General features: G+C 43.5%; 1 long non-coding RNA gene across 1 annotated transcript in view; it reads left to right on the top strand.

The window, feature by feature from the left end:
• Positions 1–6,022: 6,022 nt before the first annotated feature.
• LOC309344008 overlaps positions 6,023–26,186 on the top strand; it is a 33,045-nt gene continuing 12,881 nt past the window's right edge. The window contains exon 1 of the long non-coding RNA XR_014157521.1: positions 6,023–6,114. This is a non-coding gene — a long non-coding RNA (uncharacterized lncRNA). The remainder of the gene's footprint in view (positions 6,115–26,186) is intronic.

Below are 26,186 nucleotides of genomic sequence, written 5' to 3'. Positions count from 1 at the left end.
AGAGACTATTTTTACAAAATGTGTGGCTGGGGTGATTTTCTTTAATAATTTACCAAATTACTTGCAGTAAAATGTCTTCACCTGCTCTTTGTTTCCTTAGCATTCACAAAGTCTGGATTTATTTTATATCCTTTCCTCTGGCGGTGTGGCTTCCAGACTTAAATCTCTTGCTGAAGTTATATTTGTGCTCACAGTTTTTATGAAGCATTAAAATTCTGACCTAATTTAACCCAAACAATCTACCACATTTGCTTTGTTTGGCTCTTTCAGTCTATCTGCTGTCATCCTTGCTTCGCTCTGTCACTTAATCTTCATTTTTTTCTGGTGGCGGACTCTTTCTGTAGTATTGATTTTTTGCTGTTGTTTATCAGTTCAGCTTCCTAATTTGTCTTCTCTTTATGTAAGACTTTGGGTTCTAGCTAAAGAAAATAAGCTTCGTTAGAAACTAGGCCTATAAGATCCCTGGCCTTTCCTTGGCTTAATTTGAAGCCGTGCTATGAAACAAGCTCTATTCCAAGAACAGATGACCTCGCGAAGTGAAGCTGTGAACCAGAAGCCCACAGAGGACTTCAGAATTCAGTGGAGGAGAATGAATCAACCGAAACTCTGTCCTTTATTACAAATTTGCACTAGATTGCTCTTCATTGAATTACATGTTTTAAGGACAGCCTAATGTAGTATCAAGAGAGAGAGAAAGAAAAGAATTTAACACTCACTTTATCAATTAATTAGCCATGAAAATCTCAGACAAGTTATGGGTAGTAATTATACCCTGGGTGTGAGGCTATGTGGAGGAAAAAAACCCAATATAAAAATAAAAATCAATCACCTTGAAATTAAATGGACATTGTTGCATTTATTCTACTGAATGTCAAGAACATGCATCTTATGGATGGCAACAGTAGTCATTTGTCAATTGGCTGCTTTCAGAATGAGATGTAAACAGGTCAGAGAAAGCAAGGCATCAGTGCAGGTTCTTTTAAAGACTGGGGTCCACACCCCAGCCCGCAAGATTACATGTGAAGTGGCTGATTGATCCCTTGAAGTTCAGCAATTTGTTGAGATCCTGGGAGCTCTGATGCTCACACGGACATCCCTTTCAGCAGTGACAATGGAGGCAATAGGTCCACACACACACAAAAAACCACTGCTTTTGCAGATGTGAAAAGTAATTAAGAGGCTGCCTTAAACTTCGCCTTTATTGATTATTGATAACTTATTGGCCCTTTAAGAGAAGCTAAAGGAACTTTAAAGGGGAGAAGGAAAGGGAAAAGCAGAGTCTCAGGATAGTTGAGTTAGAATGGTGAATGAGTACAGTAATCTATAAAGGTCTCTGCTAAATCTGACAATGTCTCCACAAGAAAAATTTGATAGATAGATTTTGTTGTTGTTTAGTTGTTCAGTCGTGTCTGACTCTTCGTGACCCCATGGACCAGAGCATGCCAGGCACTTCTGTCTTCCACTGCCTCCCGCAGTTTGGTCAAACTCATGTTGGTAGCTTCGAAAACACTGTCCAACCATCTCGTCCTCTGTCGTCCCCTTCTCCTTGTGCCCTCCATCTTTCCCAACATCAGGGTCTTTTCCAGGGAGTCTTCTCTTCTCATGAGGTGGCCAAAGTACTGGAGCCTCAGCTTCACGATCTGTCCTTCCAGTGAGCACTCAGGGCTGATTTGCTTAAGAATGGATTGGTTTGATCTTCTTGCAGTCCATGAGACTCTCAAGAGTCTCCTCCAGCACCATAATTCAAAAGCATCAATTCTTCGGCAATCAGCCTTCTTTATAGTCCAGCTCTCACTTCCATATATCACTACTGAGGAAACCATAGCTTTAACTATACGGACCTTTGTTGGCAAGGTGATGTCTCTGCTTTTTAAGATGCTGTCTAGGTTTGTCATTGCTTTTCTCCCAAGAAGCGGGGGTCTTTTAATTTCGTGACTGCTGTCACCATCTGCAGTGATCATGGAGCCCAGGAAAGTAAAATCTGTCACTGCTTCCATTTCTTCCCCTTCTATTTGCCAGGAGGTGATGGGCCCAGTGGCCATGATCTTCGTTTTTTTGATGTTGAGCTTCAGATAGATAGATAGATAGATTTGCATCTCCCTGATTTGGAGGTATACATCTTCTTCCACTATTGAAATGAACAGGGCAGGAAAGGGAAAACCCCTTAAGGAAAAACACTATTTCCCCCCCAGGATAGCTGGATTCCAGGGAGGAAAAAAACACAAATTGTTTAGGGAGGTGGGAAAGGTGATTAAAAGCAGAAAGGCGTTATGTGGTTGTGGGTTCACAGTGCAATTCTATGCAGGTTTACTCAGAACTGAGTTCAGTAGCACTTACATTCAGGTAAATGGCCGAAGAATTGCAGCCTCTGTCATACATAGCTCTCATGTGAAGCCCTATTATACTGCAATCGCAGTGAAATGGGGCACTGTAAGCTGCTGTAGCTCCTGCAGACCCAACAGCTGGATAAAAACGTTAAATCACATGGGAGAGATTTGAATGAGTTCAGGTTTGAAAGTGAACCTACCTAATTCATGCCTTATGAAAGAATACATAAGCTGAAACGCAACAAACCTCTCAGAAGGAACTGCATGGCCTAGCTGGGTAATGTACAGAATGCCAAGTTGCAAAGTACTGGAATGAGAGAAAGACACAGTTGGTTTGAATGTTTAAAGAAGAAGCTATAATCTTCAACTAGAAAAAACCAAGCCTATGTTTCGATCAGCATGTGGCTGTAAATACTCTGCATAAATTCTTCTTTAGCTACATGTTCTGCAAGTAAAAGTTGTTGAATACTTTAACGAGTGTTTGGATGTTGTTTTAATTTCAAGAAAAGAGTTGGTGTTGCACATGATTTGGCTTCCTAGCTGAAATTTAGCTATTTTGCCAACATAGCATAGGTGAGAGAATAAGCAGATATGCATCACTGTTCCTTGTAGGAAGGGCAGAATACATTACATATATAAATATATATGGGGGGGGGGGGGAATGGTAGAAAAACTGTGAAAGTTTTGAAGTGAAAATAAAGTTTCATGAAGAGAAGGCACAAGATTCTGAATGACAGTGAAATTATTTCTCAAGTTGCTTTTTATGCCAAAGAGAGAAAAGAATCCATTATCACAATGAATACACAGCGCTTCCAGGTCTTTTTAAAACAATCATCTCCCATTAGGTTGCCATTTTGGAACTTGCCTTCTCCTAGTGGTGATGCTATTGTCCATGAACAACTCACAGGGCAATCACAGGCCATCAGGAGGAGCCTTCTTCCGCCCCAAGTCGCCACAAAATGGTTATCCTAAAGGGCCAGCCCAGCCATGTTAGACATGCCACAGAAGGGCCCCGAATGACAAAGCAGCAGCCTCCTGCTTTATGAGAGAGCAAGGGGAAATATTATAAATGACACTTGGTTTCCTTTTGCTTTTCTTCCCCTTTTTGCACATTTCCCTGTAAATGTCACACTGGAGAACGGTACAAGTTGACATGCTGAGCAGGGCTTAAAATGGATCATGCCCTAAAGAATGTCTGTAAGCTGCTAGTTATGACACGCGCTCAAAGTTCATAAAGTGGCAGCTCCCTTCCTCTCTTTCGATACAAGCTCTAAATATTAAACTGGAGAGTCGTCACACAGCATTTGACTACTAGAAAAGACAGGCATACAGAGAGCTTTTATTATCTTACCCCCTACTACAAAAAGCATCCCATTAGGACTGGAATAACCTTCCGATGCACTATCTACTTGGGCTTTAATGTATGTTTTCATTACCCCCCACCTTGGAATGTTAATACTGTGTATAGTTTAATGGCTGGTAAATAATTTAATGTGCAGAGTTTTTGTTTTTTAAAAAAGTTATTCTGTATCAATGTGGAAAGATGTTCATTCAAATTCAAAACTATTTATTTATTTTGGGCACGATTCACTAGAAAGTCCTTCTGCAAAGAGACCTATTAAAGTGAACAGAATCTGCAAAAGTGCTGGGGTTCTTGCACTGCTCCTCTCCGTTGCAAAGGGTCTTTTTGTGGGAGAGTTTAATTGGGGGGGCAGGGGGTGGGAATCCTGCCCTTTAGCTTCTGCCGTCAGCAGCATTCTAGAGCAGTAGTTCTGTGATACATTTGGTCGTATTGTCACGAGCATCTCTGAGCTCCAGATATATATAATATCCTCGCTGCTCATCCACAGGGCACGATGTACTCTCCATCATTACTGCAATCTGAATCATTGCAAGAGATGAAAAGGGTAACTGCCACTAGAAATCTGCAGAGAGTGAATTAATTAATGTGTTTCATTGTGTAAGAAGGAACTGCCAAAAGTTCCCATTTCATGTCAGTTTCAGAAGCACTGGAAATTAAACTTAAGAGAGGGACAAATAGAGAATTAGTTGAAGTTTCAAATCACACCATGTCAAAAATGGATCAGGATAAAGTGGGCTCTTGTTTCCCAAAGGAGGAGAGCAAAGCGGGAGGCTGGGGAAGCTGCTACAGCCAGCAGGACCAATAATATGTCAAGACTCAGGCTTGCCCCTTGCTCGCTCTGCCTGCCATTTCCCCCTACATGAACCGCCTAGAGCTTCTACTAAGTTCCTTTTTCACCATCCCAACCCCTTTACCAAAACCACTTCTCTCTAGGGTTGCCATCCAGCCCTTTAAAAAAAACAACCAGAATTGTCCCATTTTTGGACAGTGGTGTCCCTTGTCCCATTTGGGATGCCTTTTGTCCCATTTTCAAAGTCATGAAAATAAAATAAAATTGGCATTAAAGTTTCCTCCATTGTGCACTCACAGTCACTTGCCAGCGGGCTCTTCTGCGTTGGGCTAAGCTCCTGCCAATGTCTTCAAGAGGATGAGCAAAATGTTTCCTGGACCAGCACCCTCAGCTCCTTCAAAGCTAAGAATTCATTGCTATCTCTCCCCCCACTTCGTTTTTGGGGTAGGTTTCTATATTTATCATCCTTCTGGCAGGCAGAAATTCAGCAGGTGAGGAGCATTTCCTTTCAGTATTGCTGTTGGAATGTTTGCACTTACTACTTGCCCCCGTTTTCACCATCAGAGGTGTATGGGGAGGTGAAGGCCTTGAGTCTTCACCAGACTATTTCAGCCTCAGATGGGGTATATAAACAGCACTGGCCCTGGTGGGGGGAGAGAAATTGCATGAGTTCAGAGCAACTGGACACTTGTGCCTAGAGTCCAAGGCATAACAGAAGCTACCTCTGGCAAGTGAGGGACTCTCCCACAAACTGTCAGACCTCGGCCTGGATGAGTGAACCTGCAGAGAGCAGCCCCAAGTCTTGACACAGTGAGTGTTTTCTAATTAAAGAACAACAAAGGGATGGATTCAACTAAATAGTTGTGCTAAGTGCAGTGTTTCTCAAACACTGATAACTGTGCAAACTGTTTCTCAGTCTCCAGTTCTTTTTGCACTACAACTCCCATCATCCCTAGCTAGCAAGAACAGGGATGATGGGAATTGTAGTCCAAAAACAGCTGAAGGCCCCCATTCAAGAAATGCTGTTCTTGTGGAACTGGGCTGGCCCCAATCCCCTTCCCTACCATGTACTGCCTGTGTCTCCTCAATCAGCTCCGGGTGGGGGTCAGGGGAACCCCCAAAACAACATGTAGGGGGAGAAAAGGAGAGATCATTTATCAGGCATGCAGAAATGCTTGCACTGACAAAAGAACCCCCTTAGCATGACTTTGAATTTCTGTATTGCAGTCATTCCATTAGCAGTTCAGCATAATAACTCACACCTCTTTTTTATGCTCAGATGAAAGAACACATCTAGCATGTCTTATATTTTTATTTAAACTTCCATCTTTCCCATTCCGTGTTATTTAGGAAAGGTAACAGCTCTCCCCTCCCCCCCCCCCCCCGTGTAGGCTGGGCTATTACAACATTTGCCCCAAGGAGGGGTTCTTGTAATGCTTCCAAACCAAGCCTTCCAAAATCTAGATTGCAAGAAATTATTCTCCCTGTGCAGAATGGGTTCATGGGAAAAAGCTATCCCATGAGCCCTTGCTGCAAAGAGGAGGAGGAAAGCCTATATAAAGAAGGCTGCTTCCCCTGGAGCTCACAGCCATTTTGTCTTACAAGCTGCAGGTGGACTTCTCTTCTATTACTTGGTATGTTAACCAGCAATTGCAGGGTGGGGCAGGACGGTTGGTGGCCAATTTTTATTCTTCATCTAGTGCTGAAGTGATGATGAAAATAATAATAATAATTTATTTCTAACCCCCCCCCCCCAATCTGGCTGGGTTTCCCCAGCCACTCTGGGCGGCGTCCAACAAAAGATTAAAAACACATTAAAACACCAGTCATTAAAAACTTCCTTAAACAGGGCTGTGTTCAGATGCCTTCTAAAATTCAGATAGTTGTTTATTTCCATGACATCTGATGGGAGGCTGTATGCTATCATTGGTAATATAAACTGAATTAACTGCTGTTTATTCCAGTGCTTTCCAAACACATTCAATGCTTCTGGCTGCTTGTGTTGTTGACTTAGAGTTGGGCATTAAAAAATAAATAAATTGCTTGGTGGTTTGGCAGCCCCCTAGAAGTGTTCATCTCCTGGTCATCTTGGTTGTAACAACGCTATTGGAGGGGAGCTTGGGCCCCACAAAAGGTGGATGTGGTGCAGTGGCAATGCACCAAGGCAGCTGTGTGTGTTGCATTGGCACCGGGCGGGGGGTAGTATGGTAATCTGGCACCCCCTGGTCAGGTTTAAGCTTTCAGACTTGTTTTGCCTGCACGGAGTTCACTTGTCGTAAAGTAGCAATAACATTTGGTTGGAAGATCTTTGCTGGGGTCTTCTGGGTTGGCTGTGGGGGCGGGTTGGCGAGAGTTGGACTGTGGTAGGTCTGTTGGACTGTGGTGGAAATGGCATTGGGCAGGATCAACATACTATTGGGGGGCTAAGGGGAAGATTGACCACTGCACCCCCAAACTTGGGATATCTGCCTGTTAGGAATCTGCACCCGTGTTTCCCAGTGAGACTTCGCTTGCTTGGCTTGCACCACGGCAAGGTTCAATGCTGGCTAACTCGCATGCAACGAGTTTGGGGCTGATCCATTCCATCAACATGGGCCTTGTGGAATGAGGAACTGATCCTGGGGCCAACCCTTACTCTGCCTGCTGCTGTCAAAGATTTGGCCTGGTTTTACCCTATCACCATTGTGCAGCCTTTTTATTTTGCTGCTCTCGTGGGTCATGTAATGCGCCTGCCTGGGCAAAAAGAGTTCAAGGTGGTATCCAATTAAGCAGTTCCATTAGCAATAGAGTTTCTGTTTGTGCAGGAGATAAAATCCTCTCCTCCTGCCTCCCCCCAACCATGTGCTCTCCTCAAATCTGCTCTGGAGGATTGTGGGTAAACCCAGAACAGGCTTGGGGAAGGTGAAGCACACCCATCAGGTAAGGGGAGGAGGCTGAGGTAAAGTTTGTCTATGTGAAGAGATTCAGGTGTGCAGTTTGTGAAGAGACGGAAGGAGAATTCGGACAAACCCTTTCAAGCATCAGAATAATGTGTGAGGAGGCCACAAAGACCCACCAACTAGCCCTCAGCCCCAATTCTGTGACCAGGCAAAGTGACTACATGGGTTGACAATTCCCTCAGAGCCCCTTTCATTTCTTGCCCAATGTTCACACTTTTCTTTTAAAATGAAGGGGATGTTTGTTTGTTTGTTTGTTTGTTTGTGTAGCAGGGATTCCTGCTCTCCCTCTCCCCACCCCCCAAGCTGCGCTTTAATTGCTTTGGAGGTGGAAGTCTATTTTGGGATGTTGTATCTGAACAATTCCAAGTTTTTCCGCTGCTAAATGGGTATTTTGTGGCGCTCGTGACAGTTTCTTTGATTTCCAAATGTGCCTCTGGATCTGAAAAGTTGCACTGGGTGGGGAACTGTTCACCTTCATGTGCTGTGTTGTTATTTTAACGGCACTATTTTTGGCATTTCTGTACTCTGCTCTGAAATATTACAATGTGAGTGTTCAATCTTTTCTGATAAAAAGTAAGATTAAAAATGTACATATACATATAGCAATCCTCCATGCAAGGTGGATCCTGATGTGACAAAGATCTCGCCTTGTGTGGAGGAGCCTAATGTGTATTAACTGGCATAAATAAATGCTGTGTTTGGCATAATCTTCATGCGTATGCTCTGTATTGGAACAGGGACGAAGGTTAAAGGTTTTGTTCAGTGCTAGGGATGGGTGAGAAATTCTGTTTTGTTTGCCTCTTGATAAGGAACAAGGTAACTTGCACTTCTCGAACCAAACATAGCTATTTTTCTCTGAAATGTGCAGTAGTTCTCCAACCAGAGTGTTCAAAAATGCATATATGAGGAGAAAGCGTGCATTAAAATGCACCTGTTAGTGAAAATAGCATATATAAACATGCATTATACTGGGGGGGGGGGCAAGTGCCAAAACCACCTAAAAATATGTGTTTATTAGGAAAAGTTAACACTAAAATGCTGATGAATTTTCATGAGGATTAGAATTTTTTATATATTATAATAATCCTCAAATTGCTGTGGAAATGTGGAAAACAGGATTGAAGATTGGAAAAAATGAGAAGCTGAGAGAAATGGAAATTGGCAGGATTGCCCCTTTCTAACTCAGTGCTTTGACAGGCCCCTGAAGAACGATTTAACCTTGCCCTCCACCCACCCCTGTTTATATTGAGCATCGTCTCTTAATTCTGCACTCTCTTTGAACATCCAAATAATTTTACTGTTCCACAAAGGCTGCTCTTGAACAGAGGTGACTTCAGGAGCAAGTCACTTACTTTAATTTCTAAACATTGTACCATTGTGCCTATCTTCCTGTTCCTGTCCAAAACACATGAACAGCTGGTGTAACCTATCCCCATTTGATCAGTGCCACCCAGTTTCTTTTCCGCTGCTGGTAAACAACCTCTGGAACATGTTTGTATCTAGAATGTAAAATTAAACCTTAATTTTGCCTTTCTGTTCCATAGCTGGCAGAATCCTTTAATTAGGCACAGGAAGAATGTGCTGGGCATTCTCATTCTCTCCCTCTCCCCCCCCCCCACACTCTTACTTTCTTTAACTCTCTGACAATCCCTGTGGAGGCAAGTAGCATTCAGGAAATAGACAGAGAGGAATCTAAGGTAACAAGCAGGTAATGTTAAGAGCAGAGCAAAAGTTCATTGGGGAGAAGGAGCAAAAGCTTTACCCCTTTGGTGAACAAATACTTTCAGACAGGTATTGATCTAAGTCGAGGAGGAAAAGTGTTCGCCTGCCATCATGAAATAGCGCTTATTAGGGGTGAAAAATGCAAGAATGAGGTTACAAGTGGTGAAGAGAGAAACTAAACATTTGTTTGTGATCAAGAGTTTGGGAGAGGGGGAATGAAAATATTTATTGCTTGCTAGCAGCCTGGATTATAGAAGCGCAGGAGAGCTCCTACAGTTAAGGCGAGTGGTAGAAACGGATGTTGGTCATTACAAGCTTATAAAAATGGCGTATCTGTAAGTCATTCTGCCCACTGCTGATGTAAGCAAGAAACAGGCACAGGGCAACTCGCTAGAGCTTTCCTCTAGCAATACATAAAGGTTGGTATTTAACTAAACAAGTGGACCAATTTCCACTTGTGCAGTGGGGCTTTCCCCTCCCCTCATTACCCCATGTGCCCCCTACACCATCCCCAAATCTGCTTCAGAGTGTTGAGGGTCAACAGATTTGGCGGCATCAGACTTATTTTGCCGTTTCTCAGCTTTGTATAACTTGATCCCACATGAAATAGCCTTAATTCTGATCTTTAAACCAGCAGCCATTGAATCCATACTAGATTTTCGGCACCCACTAAGGACATTATTGTTATGCCTACCCAGATGCTTAGAAAGGCTGATGTGAATTATAATCTGTTTTAGTATTTTAGCTTCCTGTACATTTTAATCTATTTTACATATTTCCTGATTCTGTCTTTTTGTAAATCGCTTTGCGTTTTTTGTTTTTTAAAGAATCAAGGGTGTATAAATTTTATGAAATAAATAGTAAATAAATCCATGCTTCCGAACATGGGAACATCGTAAAATATGGAATATTTTTTTCCTTTAAATACTAAGAAATACACTGTGGGGAACATATGTCAGGCAGCCATGACTAATCACAGCTCCGTGCCTTGTCTGCACTGTTTTGGTTTCCACATTGCATGTTCTTCACTGGAAACCTCAGGCGTGTTTGGCATCTGGAATCGCCAAACATGAATTGTTCCAAAAAATGCCTTGAAGACCTGTTCGAGTGAAATGCTGGTGCAGGAGGAAGTCACAAGAGACAGCCAAAAGCTGCCCCCTCCATCACTTTTCCTTGCTCATGTCCTCAAGACTCACAGGTCAGACATGTTATCAGATGCAACCTTGGAGAAAAGTGTGTAGGTGTTTAGCTACATCATACAAGACGCACAGCTGTTTGGTGAAACTGTTTGGAAACTGCAGCTTGTCTAACAGTCTCGGGACAAGGGTCGCTTCATTCATTACCGTCAAAGACTACACTTTTTTTTTTTTTTTAAGAATAGCAAACACCCAATTCTGGTGTGAATCAGATGCATGTTCTTTTTTTCACTGCACCAAAACATAAACCTCTCCTGGGGAGGTTGCAAAGTGCTTCCACAGTGTATATGCAGCCACCTGAAGCATAGTGTAGAAATGAGCATGTGAGGATTTTCAACTTGTTCATATCTCTCCCTTGCGATTTGGGAACTGCCCCACTCTCAGCGGATCTGCACACTGCAGATATTTCCTTCTGCTGCCACTTTGGCGCCACATCCGTATTGGTTCTTCACAAAACCAACGAAACGAAGCAACACTCACCCTTCTCCCTCCTCCCCAAAGTTCCAGCCACAAAAGGGTGTCTCAGACCAAGAGTACCCCAGAGCATGTGCAGAGTGCAACGAGGGAAAGTGAGTAGAGAAGGGGACTTTGGGCTGAGCTCCCATGATGCATGGCTCCCCGCCATCCACTGGTTAGTGTAGCTGTCTCAGGCAGGAAAGTTTTCATGTTTAATGTAGGATTTTGGGATTTTAAGCACCCAAGGATTTAAGCATTCAAGGATTCTGTTAGGTGCATAGCGTTTTAGTAGCTTTATATGTACTATTTCCTCCTAAAGAGACAGCTGGTCAATTAAAAATCAGACCATTGGTTTGAAGGCAACTACTTGGAAACTTCAGCTAGTTGAAAACGCAGCAGCCAGATGACTAGCTGGGGTTACGTTTAGAACTCAGAGGCCCTGTTTTAAAGCAGCTACCATATTGGCCCGAATATAAGCCGCACCTGAATATTAGCCGCACCTTACAAAATTCAAGGGCGGGGGGGACAAAAAGACAATACCTGAATATAAGCCGCTCCCTTAAAATTCTGAAGGCACTCACACCCGTTCCAATTTGCAGTAAAAGTACATTTTTGTAAGGTTGTGAATTTAAGCCACACTTTAATTTTTCATGGTCGGAATTTGGAAAAAAAAGTGTGGCTTATATCCAGGCCAATACGGTATGTTGATTTCCAGTTTTGTGGCCCAATTCAAGATGCTCACATTAGTTTTCTGAAACCCCTGTATGACTTAGGCTCAAAGTATCTTGAAGACCACCTCCCTCCCTACAGATACCCTTGGGTGCCAAGATCAGCAGAGAGGGATGCTCTTGATTGTTCCACCACTCTCAGAACTTCAGAAGGTGACAACTCGGGAGAGTGCAGCCTCTGGGCAGCCTCTTAAGTTGTGTAATTCCCACCCCAGAGAAGCTCTTCTGCCCTATTCATTGTGCAGCTTGCATTATATTCTGAAGACACACCTCTTTATGTTGGGCTTTAACACCTGAGATATTTGGACCCACCTTATTCTTGTCCCAAACTGTCATACCCTCCAACATTTCTCTGATGAAAATAGGGACATCCTATTCCATAATAATAATAATTTTACTATTTATAGCCCATCCATCTGACTGGGTTCCCCAAGCCACTCAGGGTGGCTTCCAACATATATTTAAAAAATGTAAAAAATTTAAAAACTTCCCTCTACGGGGCTGCCTTCAGATGGCTCAGGGATTTGGATAACTCCATACAATGTCAGCATTTCTCCAATGAAAATAGGGACGTTCTAAGGAAAAGTGGGACATTCCGGGATCAAATCAGAAACTGGAACTGCTTCTGTAAATCTGGGACTGTCCCTGGAAAATAGGGATACTTGGAAGGTCTTCTGTTTTTCATTTTGTAGTATTAAACTGCTATGATCCTATGTGGGCCCTTATGGTGAAGAGTAGATAATAAATCAAATTACCATACTAACAATGGCAACAAATTTTCTGAAGGAAGAGCACAAAACGTGGCATTTGGACAACTTCGCCTCTGTTTTTTGTTCCTGGGGCTGACTAGTTCCCACTAACCTTTACACCTCCCCCTTTTTTCTGCATTTTTGGAGCCGCTGGGAGTAGCTGCCTGTGAAGTTGGGAGCCAGCTTGCTTACATACCAGAAAATGTGCACAATATTTTGTCATTTTCCCCCAGCTGTTTTATCCTTCCTCACCTGTTGAGAGGAATGTGATTAGGCAATAAGCATTAAATTTACCAGCCGAGCTGCAGAAAAGAACACAGGGATGAGGAACAGTGTTTGCGGCGCGATAAGCTAATGAAACGCAGGGGAGAGCCACAGAGATGCGCGGTGAGGCCCAAACTATTAAGGCACAGAGCAGTCTGCCTAACTCTTAACTGAGTAGGTAGAGGATGAGAGGTAACTTTTTCTGGATTGTATCTTGAAAAAGAGAGAAAAGGGAAGGATCGGTATGTGAAGGCTCTTCTCTGACTTCCTGAGCTGAAGTTAAGCAAACTTTTGATGGAAGAACGATATGCTTGTACCTTCAGGGCTTAGGAATTCTTGCTTTGCAAATATTTTTGCGATGATCGCATTTGCAGTGACGTTATGAGTTTGTGCTTATTTTTCCTTCTGACCACTGATTTGTTGTGGTTGCTGTTTCAGACTTAACTGTTGCCTTGTCCATGTCTTAACATGAATCTGGTGTATTAAAGCCTAGATGCCCTTTGTGGCATTTTGAGTTCTTTCCCCTGCTCCCCGAAATGCCCACACAAAGTCTTAGCTGCAGATGAGTTCCTTTGCTGTTGGTTGACACTTTCTGCTTCTCCCGAGGCTGCTGCTGGGAGTCACAGGGAAAGTTTGAAGTGTAAGGACAGGCATAGGCAAACTCGGCCCTCCAGATGTTTTGGGACTACAACTCCAATCAACTCCCATCTGGAGGGCCAAGTTTCCCTATGTCTGTGTAAGGAGGACAAAGGGAGAATGAATGTAGGAAAACGAAAGTGCTTTTCTTCAGCTTTATGTACACACACAGCCTAAGGAATTGGTAAATACAGTTGAACCTTGGTTCAGAATCCGTTACAGAAGTCCGTTCAACTTCCAAAAAAGTTCAAAAACCCAGGTGCAGCTTTGTTTGGCTGCAGGAACTTCATGTACTAATCGGAAGCCGTGTAAGCTGCGTTGGACATTCAGGTTCCAAAGAATGTTTGCACTCACTTTTGGGTTTGTGGCTTTTGGGAGCCAAAACATTCAAGTCGCAAGGCGTTCAACAACCAAGGTATGACTGTATCAGGGAAAAAATTGAAAAGGGCCTTCTTTGACTGTGCTGTGAATAGGGATGGGTTTCAGTTTGCATTTAATGGTGAACTTACATAATTTGCATTTTATGAAACCATGTGCGAACCAAAATGTTGCCATCATTTGAAAGTCACATTTCTCTGAATGCAGTTCCGAATGCTCCAAATGCATTTTTCCAGCCCAAGTAACATGTATGAAGATAAACGTACTGAGGTAAAGCAGAGGTTGGATGGCCATCTCTCATGGGTGCTTTAGCTGAGATTCTTGAATTGCAAGTGGTAGGACAAGATGATCCTGGGGGGGGGGGGGGAGGGCCCAGGAAGAGAACTGAGCTGAGTGTAGAAGGGTCTGCAAGCAAGCAGCTTGTAGAGACAAAAGGGTGTCTCTCTGGAAAGCTGAGTTGGGCAGTGGATTTTGCTTTTTGGAGTAGGTAAGCTAGTTTGCTTCCTCATTTGCTCAACCTGCATATTTGTAAACAAATCTCATATATTCCAAAGTGCCATAAGCGTCCGGCGACCTGCTTTAAAATGAAACCAATCCTGGAAAGCGCTGAGCCCCCAGAACTTCTTGCCACTTAGGAAAGGTGCCATAGCAATCTAACACTAAGAAGGTGGGTGCTCACACTTCCGTAATTGACCCCACATTTGCTCAGATACATATAACATACTTAAGGCTGGAGTTTCATCTTGATAACCTCCTAGGGGTTTATAACAACCCCTCTGGAAGTCATAGAATCATAGAGTTGCAGGGCAAGCCTCTGCAAAGTAGAAATCTCAACTAAAGCATCCATGACAGATGGCCAGGCAACCTCTGCTTAAAAACCTCCAAGGAAGAAGAGTCCACAACCTCCCAAAGGAGACCGTTCCACTGTTGATCAGCTCTTGCTGTCAGAATGATCGGAATCTCCCTTCTTGTAACTTGAAGCCGTTGATTCGAGTCCTACCCTTCAGAGCAAGAAAACAAGCTTGTTCCCTCTTCCATGTGACAGCCCTTCAGCCCTTTGAAGATGACTATCCTATCTCCTCTCAGTCTCCTCTTTTCCAGGCTAAACATACCCAGCTCCTTCAAGCGCTCCTCATGAGGCTTCGTTTCCAGACCCTTGATCCTATTGGTTGCCCTCCTCTGCACACATCCTGGCTTGTCAACTTCCTTCTTAAGTTGTTTGTGGTGCCCAGAACTGGACATAGTATTCCATGGCTTGAACTAGACACATCAAAAACAGCATTTCAGGAAAACACATTGTAAACTTGAAAGTGGGAAATCACGTTGGCGAAAGACGGAACCCCACAGCGCCATCTGGTGTCACAATGTTATAACGCATATAAAACACTTTTTTCCTTACTAATGTAGCTGAGTCCCAGGTGTGATCTGACCAAGGCAGAATAGAGTGGTACTGCTACTTTCCCTGGACACTATACTTCAGTTGATGCAGCCTAGAATAACATTAGATCCCACCCCCCGCTGCATCACACTTTTGACACATGTTAAGCTTGTGGTTTACTAAGACCCCTAGATCCTCCTTTTCACATCTACTGCTGGTAAGCCAGGTGTCCCCCGTCTTATATTTGTGCATCTGGTTCTTCATGCCAAGGTGCATAAAAAGCGTATGCTCCCCTCCAGAGCTGGACTGCTCTCCTGAGTTTTCAGGCAGGTCTGTTTATCTGTATGCTGCTTAGCTCCTGCTCTTTTGGCTGTCAGACGGCCTTGAGGCCACTTTCCTCCGTGTTCCCACACCTGGAGAGTCCACTCGTGGCTTTCGAACATTAAAAGCAATGCTGGCCTTTTTCCCATTTCCTTGTGGCTCCGGTGCTGAGTTTGCTTCTCGCAAGCAGCGCTATGCCAAGAGACATGTAATGAGCTGTATAACTTTAATTCAACAAATTGAATACATAACTTGATGAAAGGCAGGTATTTTAATTTAATCTTTGCCAGGCTGAGCTCTTTATTTTACTCTGCTCTCCTGCTGGCATCTCTGTTTGCCTTGCATTCAATCCTTCAGAGCTGACTCAAGGGCAGGATGCCCCAGGAACAGCAGGATGTCACCTTTTATAATGAATGAAACCCTTGAAAGGGTGACCTGGAAATGCTTTTGTTTTGCTGAGTTTCAGAATGGTAGCCACTTCACATTTGTATCCGTTAGACACATTGTAATTCCCTGAACAACAGGGCTGGGAGTTAAAACAGTGGAAGAAGTGGGTGGGGGAACCAAATTGCAATAAATCATGCTTTTATAAATCTGAGAAGAGAACGCACTCATGAATATGTCCATCTGCTATCCATCTGCTTAAAGGTGAGGCTCGCCCATAGCCTTAGCATCAAAGGCAGAGGTGGAGGGCATGCAGTCCTTCAGATGGCAATGAACTCCACTTCCCATCATCCCCAGCCAACATGTCCAGTGATCGAAGTTGACGGAAGCTAGAGGTACCACAATCTGGAGGGTCATGATGCTTGAGCTAACTGGTACATGCACCAAGGCATGGTAATGAATTTCAGGCTTGCATAGCCTTCCCCACCAAACACTTGGAAACTTTAATATGAACCAGGGTTTATGCCTATAAATATCCTGTTCATGCAGCACGTCCATCACATGAAATAGGTGTGTGTATGTGAATGAGCTGGATTGGAATGCCCTGGATAGCTCAGTTGGTTAGAGTGTGGTCTGATAACCCCAAGGTTGCAGGTTCAATCCCTGTAAGGGACAGCTGCATATTCCTGCATTGCAGCAGGTTGGACTTAGGTGATCCTCAGGGTCCTTTCCAACTGTATGATTCTGTGATCAGGCTTTTGCCTATAATGTGTGTAGATTCCAGCTCCTATTAAAATGTGCACATCTCCAAAGGGTCAGGATGGATGAGCCCAAAGCTTTCTCCTCCTCCTGCCATGGAAGCAACTTGCATACTAGGGTAACTAGTGATTTTTGGAAAGGCTCACATCATGACATTTCGAGGCAATGCTGTTTGGTTTGTCTTGCTGTTTGCCTGCAACCCGTATGTCATTTCATCCCTATCAAGGTCCACTGGGAGGAAATAGTGTCCTATGTCACCTTGGTCATAGACGAGATCCCATGAAATCATCCAGAATATTGTAATGCTGCATCATACATAGAAAGGAACATTAGGTGGGGAACAGTCTGTAACCTAGGCAATGAGAGATGTTATGGTCAGCAGGGAGAGGGAGGTTTCGGAGAGTGTGTGTCTGTCTACATCAGTTGTGTGAGAAGTTCCGTTAATGAAAGCTGGCTGCTGGCATGCCATCAGAACAAACTGAGGTGAAAGTAAAACCTGGGATCTGAACTCTGGCTGAGGCTCATAAATGAAACGGAGGCTCAAACTGTGCATTAAGTGGAGTGACATTATTCTTTCCTCTGTGTTTTCAAACTCAAAGCAGCCTGGGCAGGCTCCAGGCAGTAAAAGTGAGCAGGCAGGCATAGCCCTTTCCCATCAGGATCTTTTCCACGTCAAAATTGTACTCTCTAAGCTGCCTTTTCATTCATAAATTAGCATGAGGGTGGTGGGATATGAGGACTCTTCCTTTCTCTAAAGATGAAGTAATAGTTTGGGGAGAGTATTTTTAAATGAAAAAGGACCTAGGGCAGGTTTAGCAGCAAGCACCCCAACCCTTTGAATTTTTTGTTATTGATTATATTCAATTTCTATGCTGGATACTGCCATGAATGGATTTGACCATAAAGGACAGCCTACAATATTTTAAATAAATTTAATAAATATGGCCGGCAGACTCCTAAACCATGTAACACCATATGCGTATATCTACCTAGAAGCAAATCCCATTGAGTTCAGTGGGACTTAAACCCAAATAAATGGGCATAGGATTACGAATCATAATGTACCGTTTTGAGCCTAAGTGTTTGTGTGCATTAAGCTTCAATGGGTTGGCAGCTTGAGGATGACTAATGGTGTTGTCTCTAAAGATGGGATGTGGGTGGTGCTGTGGTCTAAATCACTGAGCCTCTAGGGCTTGCCGATCAGAAGGTTGGTGGTTCGAATCATTGAGACGGGGTGAGCTCCTGTTGCTTTGTCCCAGCTTCTGCCAACCTAGCAGTTCAAAAGCACACCAGCGCAAGTAGATAAATGGATACTGCTCTGGCAGGAAGGTAAATGGCATTTCTGTGTGCTCTGGCACTCATCATGGTGTCCCGTTGCGCCAGAAGCATTTTAGTCATGGCCATATGACCCAGAAAGCTGTCTGTGGACAAACTCCGGCTCCCTCGACCAGAAAAGCGAGATAAGCGCCACGCCCTATAGTCACCTTTCACTGGACTTAACCATCCAGGGGTCCTTTATCTTTTACTTTTGTCTGTAAAGACAACAGAGAACCTGCTGAGAAAATGGACTGCAACACCCTTTGTGTGGAAGAAGCAGTGTAGAGTTTGGTGTGCTTGTCCTGGGCTCGTGATTGTCAAGTATAAACAATATTTATAGCTGGGGTAGGCAACCTAAGGCCTGGGGGCTGCAATCGCCTTCTCAGTCTGGCCCGTGGATGGTTTGGGAATCAGCGTGTTTTTACATTAGTAGAATGTGTTCTTTTATTTAAAATGCATCTCTGGGTTATTTGTGGGGCATAGGAATTCATTCATTTTTTTTCTCCAAAATATAGTCCAGCCCACCACATCGTCTGAGGGATGGTGGACTGCCCCACGGCTGAAAAAGGTTGCTGACCCCTGTTTATAGCAATGTGGCCGAAAGTTGAAAATAGGCAGATTTGAATCTACGGTACTAGCCTTGTAAAATACATGTGGCTTGCATCCAACATAGCACTAAGCAACTGTCCTGCACTCCCCTCAAAATCTGTCCTCAGGAGCAATCTGGAGCAGAGTTGGGGAGGACATGGGGCGCACGCAGGCTGAGAAGAAGTGGGAAAGTCCCGTTTCACAAGTGGAAATCCTTGAGTTGAGAGGATGTATACTTAGCACTATGCTGGATTCAAGCCTGATATTGAGTACCAAGCTCAGTTCTCAGTTCTGTGTCTTAACAAATTTGAATAGTCTTGTCATGCAGACAGCCTTCTTGCTGGCATGTTGCTGGCAGGTATTTTACCGTCGCACACAGCACCACAAAATCCACACAAGATTTTCACCACAAGAGGTTTGGAGAAGGGCTGCAGCTTAGTGGTACAGCTTCTGCTTGGCATGGGAAGGTCCCAGGTTTAATCCTGAAGAGCCACAGCCTGCATACAGCAGTGCTCTGGGCTCCTAAGGCAATTTCCAGTGTGGCTACTTTCTCATGTTTTGTACCCTCACAAACTCCTCCCTCCCAGATCTCTTTAGATAACAAAATATTGAATCTAGGATCTCATCCGTTCTGTCTGGTCTATTGATTTTCTTCTTGAGGCATGCAGCCCAGTGGCACTTCAAGATCAAACCGTGCCATATTAATGGTCTCAATAGTGCTGCAGGTAGTCTGAAAGAAGAGATACAACTCATCATTGAGGCACTGGAACCTAGCAGATGTTTCCTAATCTCTTCCTTTCTTTTTTAAAAAAAGTGTTTTAAAAGGTAATGGGATAAAAGATTTACTTAACAGAAGTGAATGCCTTCAGGTTAAAGTTGTTTGTTAAGAAGACTCAATGCAATTTATTATAGTTTAGCTTGCTTAAAAAAAATAAAATCCAGTTATTCAACTATCAGTACTGTCTTGGTAAATGGAAAGCACAGAGGGGAGAATCCTGAATGAGCTCAGTAACCTTTTCTTGAACATTTACCATCAAATGAAGCTTTTAAAAATGAACATAAAAGTAGCATGATTCGAAATTGAAGAATGCGTTAATAAAAACTCTTGACTCTAGAGTTAGTAGAAATAAATGAAAGAAAAGCCTCAACTTCTACAATTCAAGGAACTCATCTGAAATGTTGGCTGTACAACAGCACCTAAACCCCGCCTCCTCTATTTCTTATTTTAGAAAATAATTATCAGTGTGTCCGTCCGTTAAGGTTAACAAACAAAGCTATTTTAGTTCCAAAACTAGCACAGGAAAAGAAAGCGGGAGAAGATGAGTACAGAAGACACAGCTGGGAAAACAGCAGATAAACTCTTACAGGCAAGGATCTAGATCAGGGAAAAGAACAGAAAACCTTCAGTTACCGTTGCAAGGAATTTAGTGACATTAACAATAAAGCTCAAATCTGCATGCCAGGTTTGATCCAATATTATTAAAATGCTCCTCAAGGGCAATGAATGTTGGAGCTGTCTTCTGCAAGAATACGTTCTCTTGAGATACTCTTTCTAGAAAGATGCTTTCTTGAAGGACACAAACTCTGGGATTCAGGGCTTTTGAAATACACTTGGCTTTGGGGGATCTTTCCCCCTGCAGAATAAATCCTAAATCAATACCAATTTGTAAGGCAGCGCCTCTGTTTGTGCTTCTCCATCCTAGGACCACTTCTAAAGGTAAAAAGGTAAAGGACCCCTGGACGGTTATGGCGACTATGGGGTTGCAGCGTTCATCTCACTTTCAGGCCAAGGAAGCCGGCGTTTGTCCGCAGACAGCTTTCCAGGTCATGTGGCCAGCATGACTAAACTGCTTCTGGTGTGATGGAATCCAGAGCGCACGGAAATGCTGTTTACCTTCCCACCGCAGCAGTACCCATTTATCTACTTGCACTGGTGTGTTTTTGAACTGCTAGGTTGGTAGGAGCTGAGACAGAGCAACGCAAGCTCACCCTGTTGTGCGGATTTGAACCGCTGACTTGATCAGCAAGCTCAAGAGGCTTGGTGGTTTAGACCACAGCGCCACCTGTGTCCCTAAGGACGACTTCTACTCCCAACAGCTGGCAACTCATGAATGGTTATGCTGGTGGCTCAGTTTCACTGCTTCAGGGCACAAGTGTATGGCAGGGACCAGACATCTGAATGGTACTGCACGCCAGTGGTGAAATATTTTATAGGGGAACAGTTAGGACCTGAGGTGCCAGCTTGTGAGGGTGATGGGGGGACGTCACGTGTGTGAGGCCGTGACCTCCCAACATTGCACACGTGAGCATCGTACCTGCTTCTCTAAAGCTGGGCAGAAGCCTCCTAGACTTTGGGAAGAAGGTGCAGGCTTTTAATACGCTAATTTACTGGGAACATTTAGGGGGCTAGCCTAGTCCCCCTTGTCCACTGACCACACACCACTGTTGCATGCAGATGTATTCTGGTGTCTGGGACGTGATCACCACAATCCCTTAACTGTTTAGGTCCAGATGTTTGCCACGGAACTTCCGTGTCAAGTCTGCTTGGGATCGCAACTTACTGTAGCAAATGGAACCTGACATTCCCACGGCTGTGTGTAGTGACATAGTCTGCCATAACCCACATGCGATGGAAGCAGGTGCTAATTAAAATTGCAAGCTAGAGGGAGCATGAATTAAGGAGACAAAGAGCACAGAAGCCAGAACAGAATAATCTGTGAGCAAGTCGGCCTTGATTTTCTAATTCACAATCGCCCCAGAAATTGTTAGATGAAATGTACTTAAATACAGCATCTATCACTCCATAGAACAATCACCAGGACAGCATGTAATTAGAGCCCTCTTTAACTATAAGCAGCATGGGGCATTTTCTCATCTCCAGGCACTTGTCCCTGAAGTGATGGCAAAATCCCAGGCAATAGTGCGGTCTGAAAGATACGCTTCCTTCTTTACTCCTCCTTACACACACACATACTGACACACTGACACAGAGACACCATTTCATAATTTTGAACTTTAATGAGACTCAGTCATTATGGTGCAGTTCTTCAGCCACACTGGGTGCATGAATCGTGTATTGAAAAAAGACGAGGCAAACACTCAGCGTTCCATGTATTGTGATATTCTACCAAAAAGCACATTTTCACAATGTTTGACTTCCAAAACATTTCACTCTTCGTTTACCCCCCTCCCAAAGCAAGTTTCTAGCCCTCTTGGCGATTGCATAAATATTCTTGAAACAGTGTGGTTAATGCATGGTGAAATATTGCTGCTAAAAAGAAAATATTCCCTAGTTAGGAGATGGGACTTTGTATAGCATATTAGCATTTCTAGTAACTACAGTGGAACCTCGGAAGCCGAACGCCTTTGAACTCAGATGTTTCATCTCCTGAACGATCGAAAACTGGAAGTGATTGTTCCGGTTTTTGAATGATTATCGGAAGCCGAAGGTCTGACACGGCTTCCAATTGGCTGCAGGATGCTCTTGCAGCCAATTGGGAGCCGTGCCTTGGTTTTCGAACTGTTCCGGAAGTCGAATGGACTCCCGAAATGGATTAAACTGTCAAAAACCAAGCTACGACTGTAGTAGAAGCAGAATGAATTATGTATAGAAGAACGTATGCAACACAAGATATGAGAAATAAGAGGCTAGATCACACCAACAAGGTTTTGTTCCCACAATGGCTGAGAAGTTGCTTATGGGAAGCTGACAAGGACAGAACACCTTAGCACTCGCCTGCATATTCTCCCTAGTAACTAGTATTCAGAATAATAGTACCCACCAACAAAGGTACTGGAGGCTATATTCATCGTGACTGTAAGACCACCTTATCCTCCATTAATTTTGGGCTTAAAAGGCCCAAATATTATAACTCTTTCCCCCCAGACACTTGTTTGGTTTGGCGGCCCCTTTCTGCATCTTTTCCAGTTCCACAGTATCTCTTCTGAGATGCAGCCACCAGAACTTCATGCGGTTTGTGTAAATGCGCTTATGAATTAATTGTTGTTGTATTTGGGGGGGGGGGGTACCCTGGTGCCACCTGTACGTTAATTGCAGGTGTGAATAGCATAGGCAGAAGGCAGCCTCTTTGAGAACCATTTTTCAATGCTTGTGCAAGCACACACAGGCAAACACAGCTAAGGTTGGTTCTGTTTCATTGCTTCCAACTCCTGTCAGTGATGCATAGAATCACAGCCTATTTTATGGTGCTCGGAGTCAGTAGCCTTGAGGAACAAAGTTTGTGTGAGGGGGGGAATAGGTGTTATTTTGTCTCAGAACATCGAAAAAGCCTTACTAAGGAGAATGAGGCATGGCGCATTGCTAAGGAAAATGGGGGTGAGAGGGCCCATTAGAACACCCCTCCCCAATGGTAGAATTAATGTCATACATCGAAAGCCCCATGATACGACTTGAAACCAGCAGAGATTGGATCGCCACTTTTCAAGGATGCTGTAGTGGAATTGCTGCATCAGCAGGGGTTTGGTCTCGAGGACCACTGACATTCCTTCCAATTCTGTGGGCCCTTAAGCACTGTACATTTAAGGCAGCAGCATACCACTTTAAATAAATGGCTTCCCCCAAATAATTACTTCTCAAAATTGTTAAGGGTGCTACGAGTTGCTAAAAGACCCCCGTTCCCCTCTCAGAATTTGCACTTCCCAAAGTGGTTTAACCATCAATGCCCCTTCCCAGAGAACTCTGGTAATTGTACAGTGGTACCTCGGGTTAAATACTTAATTTGTTCCGGATGTCCGTTCTTACACTGAAACTGTTCTTAACCTGAAGCACCACTTTAGCTAATGGGGCCTCCTGCTGCTGCTGCTGCGCCGCCGGAGCACGATTTCTGTTCTCATCCTGAAGCAAAGTTCTTAACCTGAAGCACTATTTCTGGGTTAGCGGAGTCTGTAACCTGAAGCGTATGTAACCTGAAGTGTATGTTAACCCAAGGTACCACTGTACTCTGCGGTGGGAATAGGAGTTTTCTAAGGCTTCCCAGCATCCTTAACAAGCTACAGCTCCACAAATTGTTTGGAGAAACCATGGCTGTATCTTTAGATATATGGTGCGAATGTGGATAATCTCGGTCTGCACTCAGTCAGACCCCGCCATGCCTGTCTACAGCCAGCCCAAGGGGTGCCCCTTCCACCTCCTCAGTCTCAGTTTTGTCCTTGTAGAGGGAGGCAGATGGGGTTAAATCAGTTGGTTCCCCCATGATGAGCTTCTGGCTCTGCTGATCATTGGCTCTGGGCTTTGCCTGTTGGCCTCCCTGCCTTCCACCCTACCAGTCCCAATGGGGACAAAGCACCACCACTGCTTGTGTTGTTCGGGGTGCCCATACTTCTGCCTAGCATTATCACAGCAATTACTAGAATGGGTCAGAAATATGCTTCTGCCTCCTTGCTTTCTCCAGTTTGCATCAGGGTGTAAAAGTGCAATAATCTTCTGCCAAGTCGAGGTTATAAACAGATGTTACCTCCACTGTGCAGGTGGGGAATGAAGTGTTCGACTCCATTAAGAAAGCTTACAGCTAGGACTGTCTGTAGAATTCCTGCAAGACGTGTCTTGTAAAGTTTCATTCAAAAATCGCTAATGACCAGTTGCCACACAAGGTGCAGGCTTTTAACACTATGAAAATAGAAATGGATGAAGAATGCTATTCCAAATAAATGGCAAGCAATCTTGCATAGCACACTGAAAGCAATCTGTGTGTCACTAATGTAGCCACTAAAGCCGCATTAAAAGGCAATTTTTAAAGCAAACAAAGACATCTTTCTCAGGGTTTCCATGAGGTCAAGGTCAGATCTTTCTGTTTCTCCAAAGCAGGTAGAATTATGCCTGTAGTAAAATGAATACTTTTGCACAGCGGGCTTTTGAACAGGCTTTTTCGCTCAATGGTAGACAGAAAAATACCTGGTTCAATAGCTGGAGTTCCCAGTTTAAGGACCAGGTGAGAGGGGCAAACCATACCTGCAACCTTTCTCAAGCCTTTCCCAAGCTGATGCTCTCCTGATGTATCTGATAACATCCATCATTCCTGACTACTGACCATGCAGGGGTGGGTGGGGGTTGGGAATCCAGGTAATCTGGAGGACACAAAGTTGTAGAAGGCCGTCCTAGATAGCTGCTGCCAGTCAGAGTAGATAATATCAAGTTAGATGGAGAAAGATTCTGTCCTGGTCTATGGCAGCTCCTCTGTTCTTGCCTGTTTATTAAAATATTAATGTGCCATCTTTTAGGAGTAAACTTCCTTACGGTGTCTTCCAATTAAAGACCTGAATATAATCACAGGTAAAATAACAAAACCAGCAGCTAATGAGAAAATAAATTTAAAAATAAAACATTTGAAAGTTCTATGACACACTATAGCATAAAAGTACCTTACAATTCATAGCTCATTTAATGTTACACAGACTTGAGGTAGGGAAAGGTGAAGTGCCACGCAATATTTTGTCTTTGTAATGCAAAGCCTTCTATATCCAGGGCCAGCCTGCACTGAAGAGAAAGGGCCCATTACTGGCTTGGCAAAGCCTGGGCGGTGGAAATTACTGGGGGAGCACTGAGTTGCGTTTGTCGGCCGCCTTGTGTGGTTGCAAGCAAGAGGCGGAAACAAAGCCTGTGAAATACAGTTCCCCAACCAAGCAATGGCAGGGTGAGGCAGGCAAGGAGCTCAGAGGACACAAGCTGTAGTCACATGGAAGTTTATTCCATTTTCACAAAACTGTTAATTTTCATGTTGTATTTGAGCCTTCACACACAGTGAAAGGCATTTTGGGAACTATTGTGGAATATATCACACTCATTTTCATACTATTTGCAAACACTCCCCTCCCCTCCCCGGAAGCAAGTAACATGGAAGTGAGCACATCATCTGAAAGCTCAAATATAATGTGGAACTTAAGTTAGGGAAAAGTTATGAAAAGGAAATAAACGGCCATGTGAGTCCAGCTACAGTGTGGTTTATTTCCACCCTTCCGATTCTTGAGATGACAACCAGTTATAGTCTTCCTGCCTCCATGCTGCATTTATTGTTTGTTTTTATGCAATGTTGCTACATAACTTAGTTTTCCTTGTCTTCCCACTAAGTTAAATGATCCTGGTTAAGATTCCCCCAATTCGAGATATGCTGTGGCTATTAAGAGTTTTGCCTTCAGAATAAGGTTCCATTCCATTGATGCTTTTTTCTTTTCTTTAAAAGGTGACAAATAAATTTCATAGATTACAAACAAGATCTCGAACTAATGTCAAAGTCATTAGCAAGGAGTAGCCGGGTGTCCTCGTCCTTTAACTACAATGATTCCTTGTGGATGCATACTCCCTCTTTGTTGCAGCGCTCTTGTAAGCGTTGAATGCCAGGTTTTTAAAAACCACATACCTACACACACCAAGCAAAGCAATATATCATTCCCTTACCATTTTCTGAATTTTACTTGAGCGTTTTGTTTAGTTCCGAATTTCCTTGTACCGCCGGAGCACTCATCCCAGCCCCATGGCAATAAATAAATTCTGCAAAAACTGTAGCAGAGCTATTTTCTCGCACTATTTATCCATGGTGGTTTGTGTAATTAAAAAACAATAACAATAAGAATGTTGTATTATTTTAAGCACATCAAACTAACTGCAGATTTCTTTATAACAAAGGCGGCAAAAAGAGAGAAACTATTCAGTTAGTTAGCATCCTAAACAATCAATGAATAATAGAGCATTAAATAAGTGATCACCAAATGAACACAACTCTTATGAATTAAATATGCCTGTAAATTCTGTTTGGTCTTATCTGTTTCCATCTGTCTTTTCCACTCTTCCTTTTCTGTTCTTTTTTGTTCATCTAGCTTCTAGCACGGATGTTTAACTTAATCTTGTTTAGCATCATATATATTGATAATTTCTCTA

Source organism: Podarcis erhardii, assembly GCF_964252035.2.
Source record: "Podarcis erhardii genome assembly, chromosome: 6".
Taxonomy (NCBI): Eukaryota; Metazoa; Chordata; class Lepidosauria; order Squamata; family Lacertidae; genus Podarcis; species Podarcis erhardii.
This window is presented reverse-complemented; position numbering and strand designations above follow the sequence as displayed.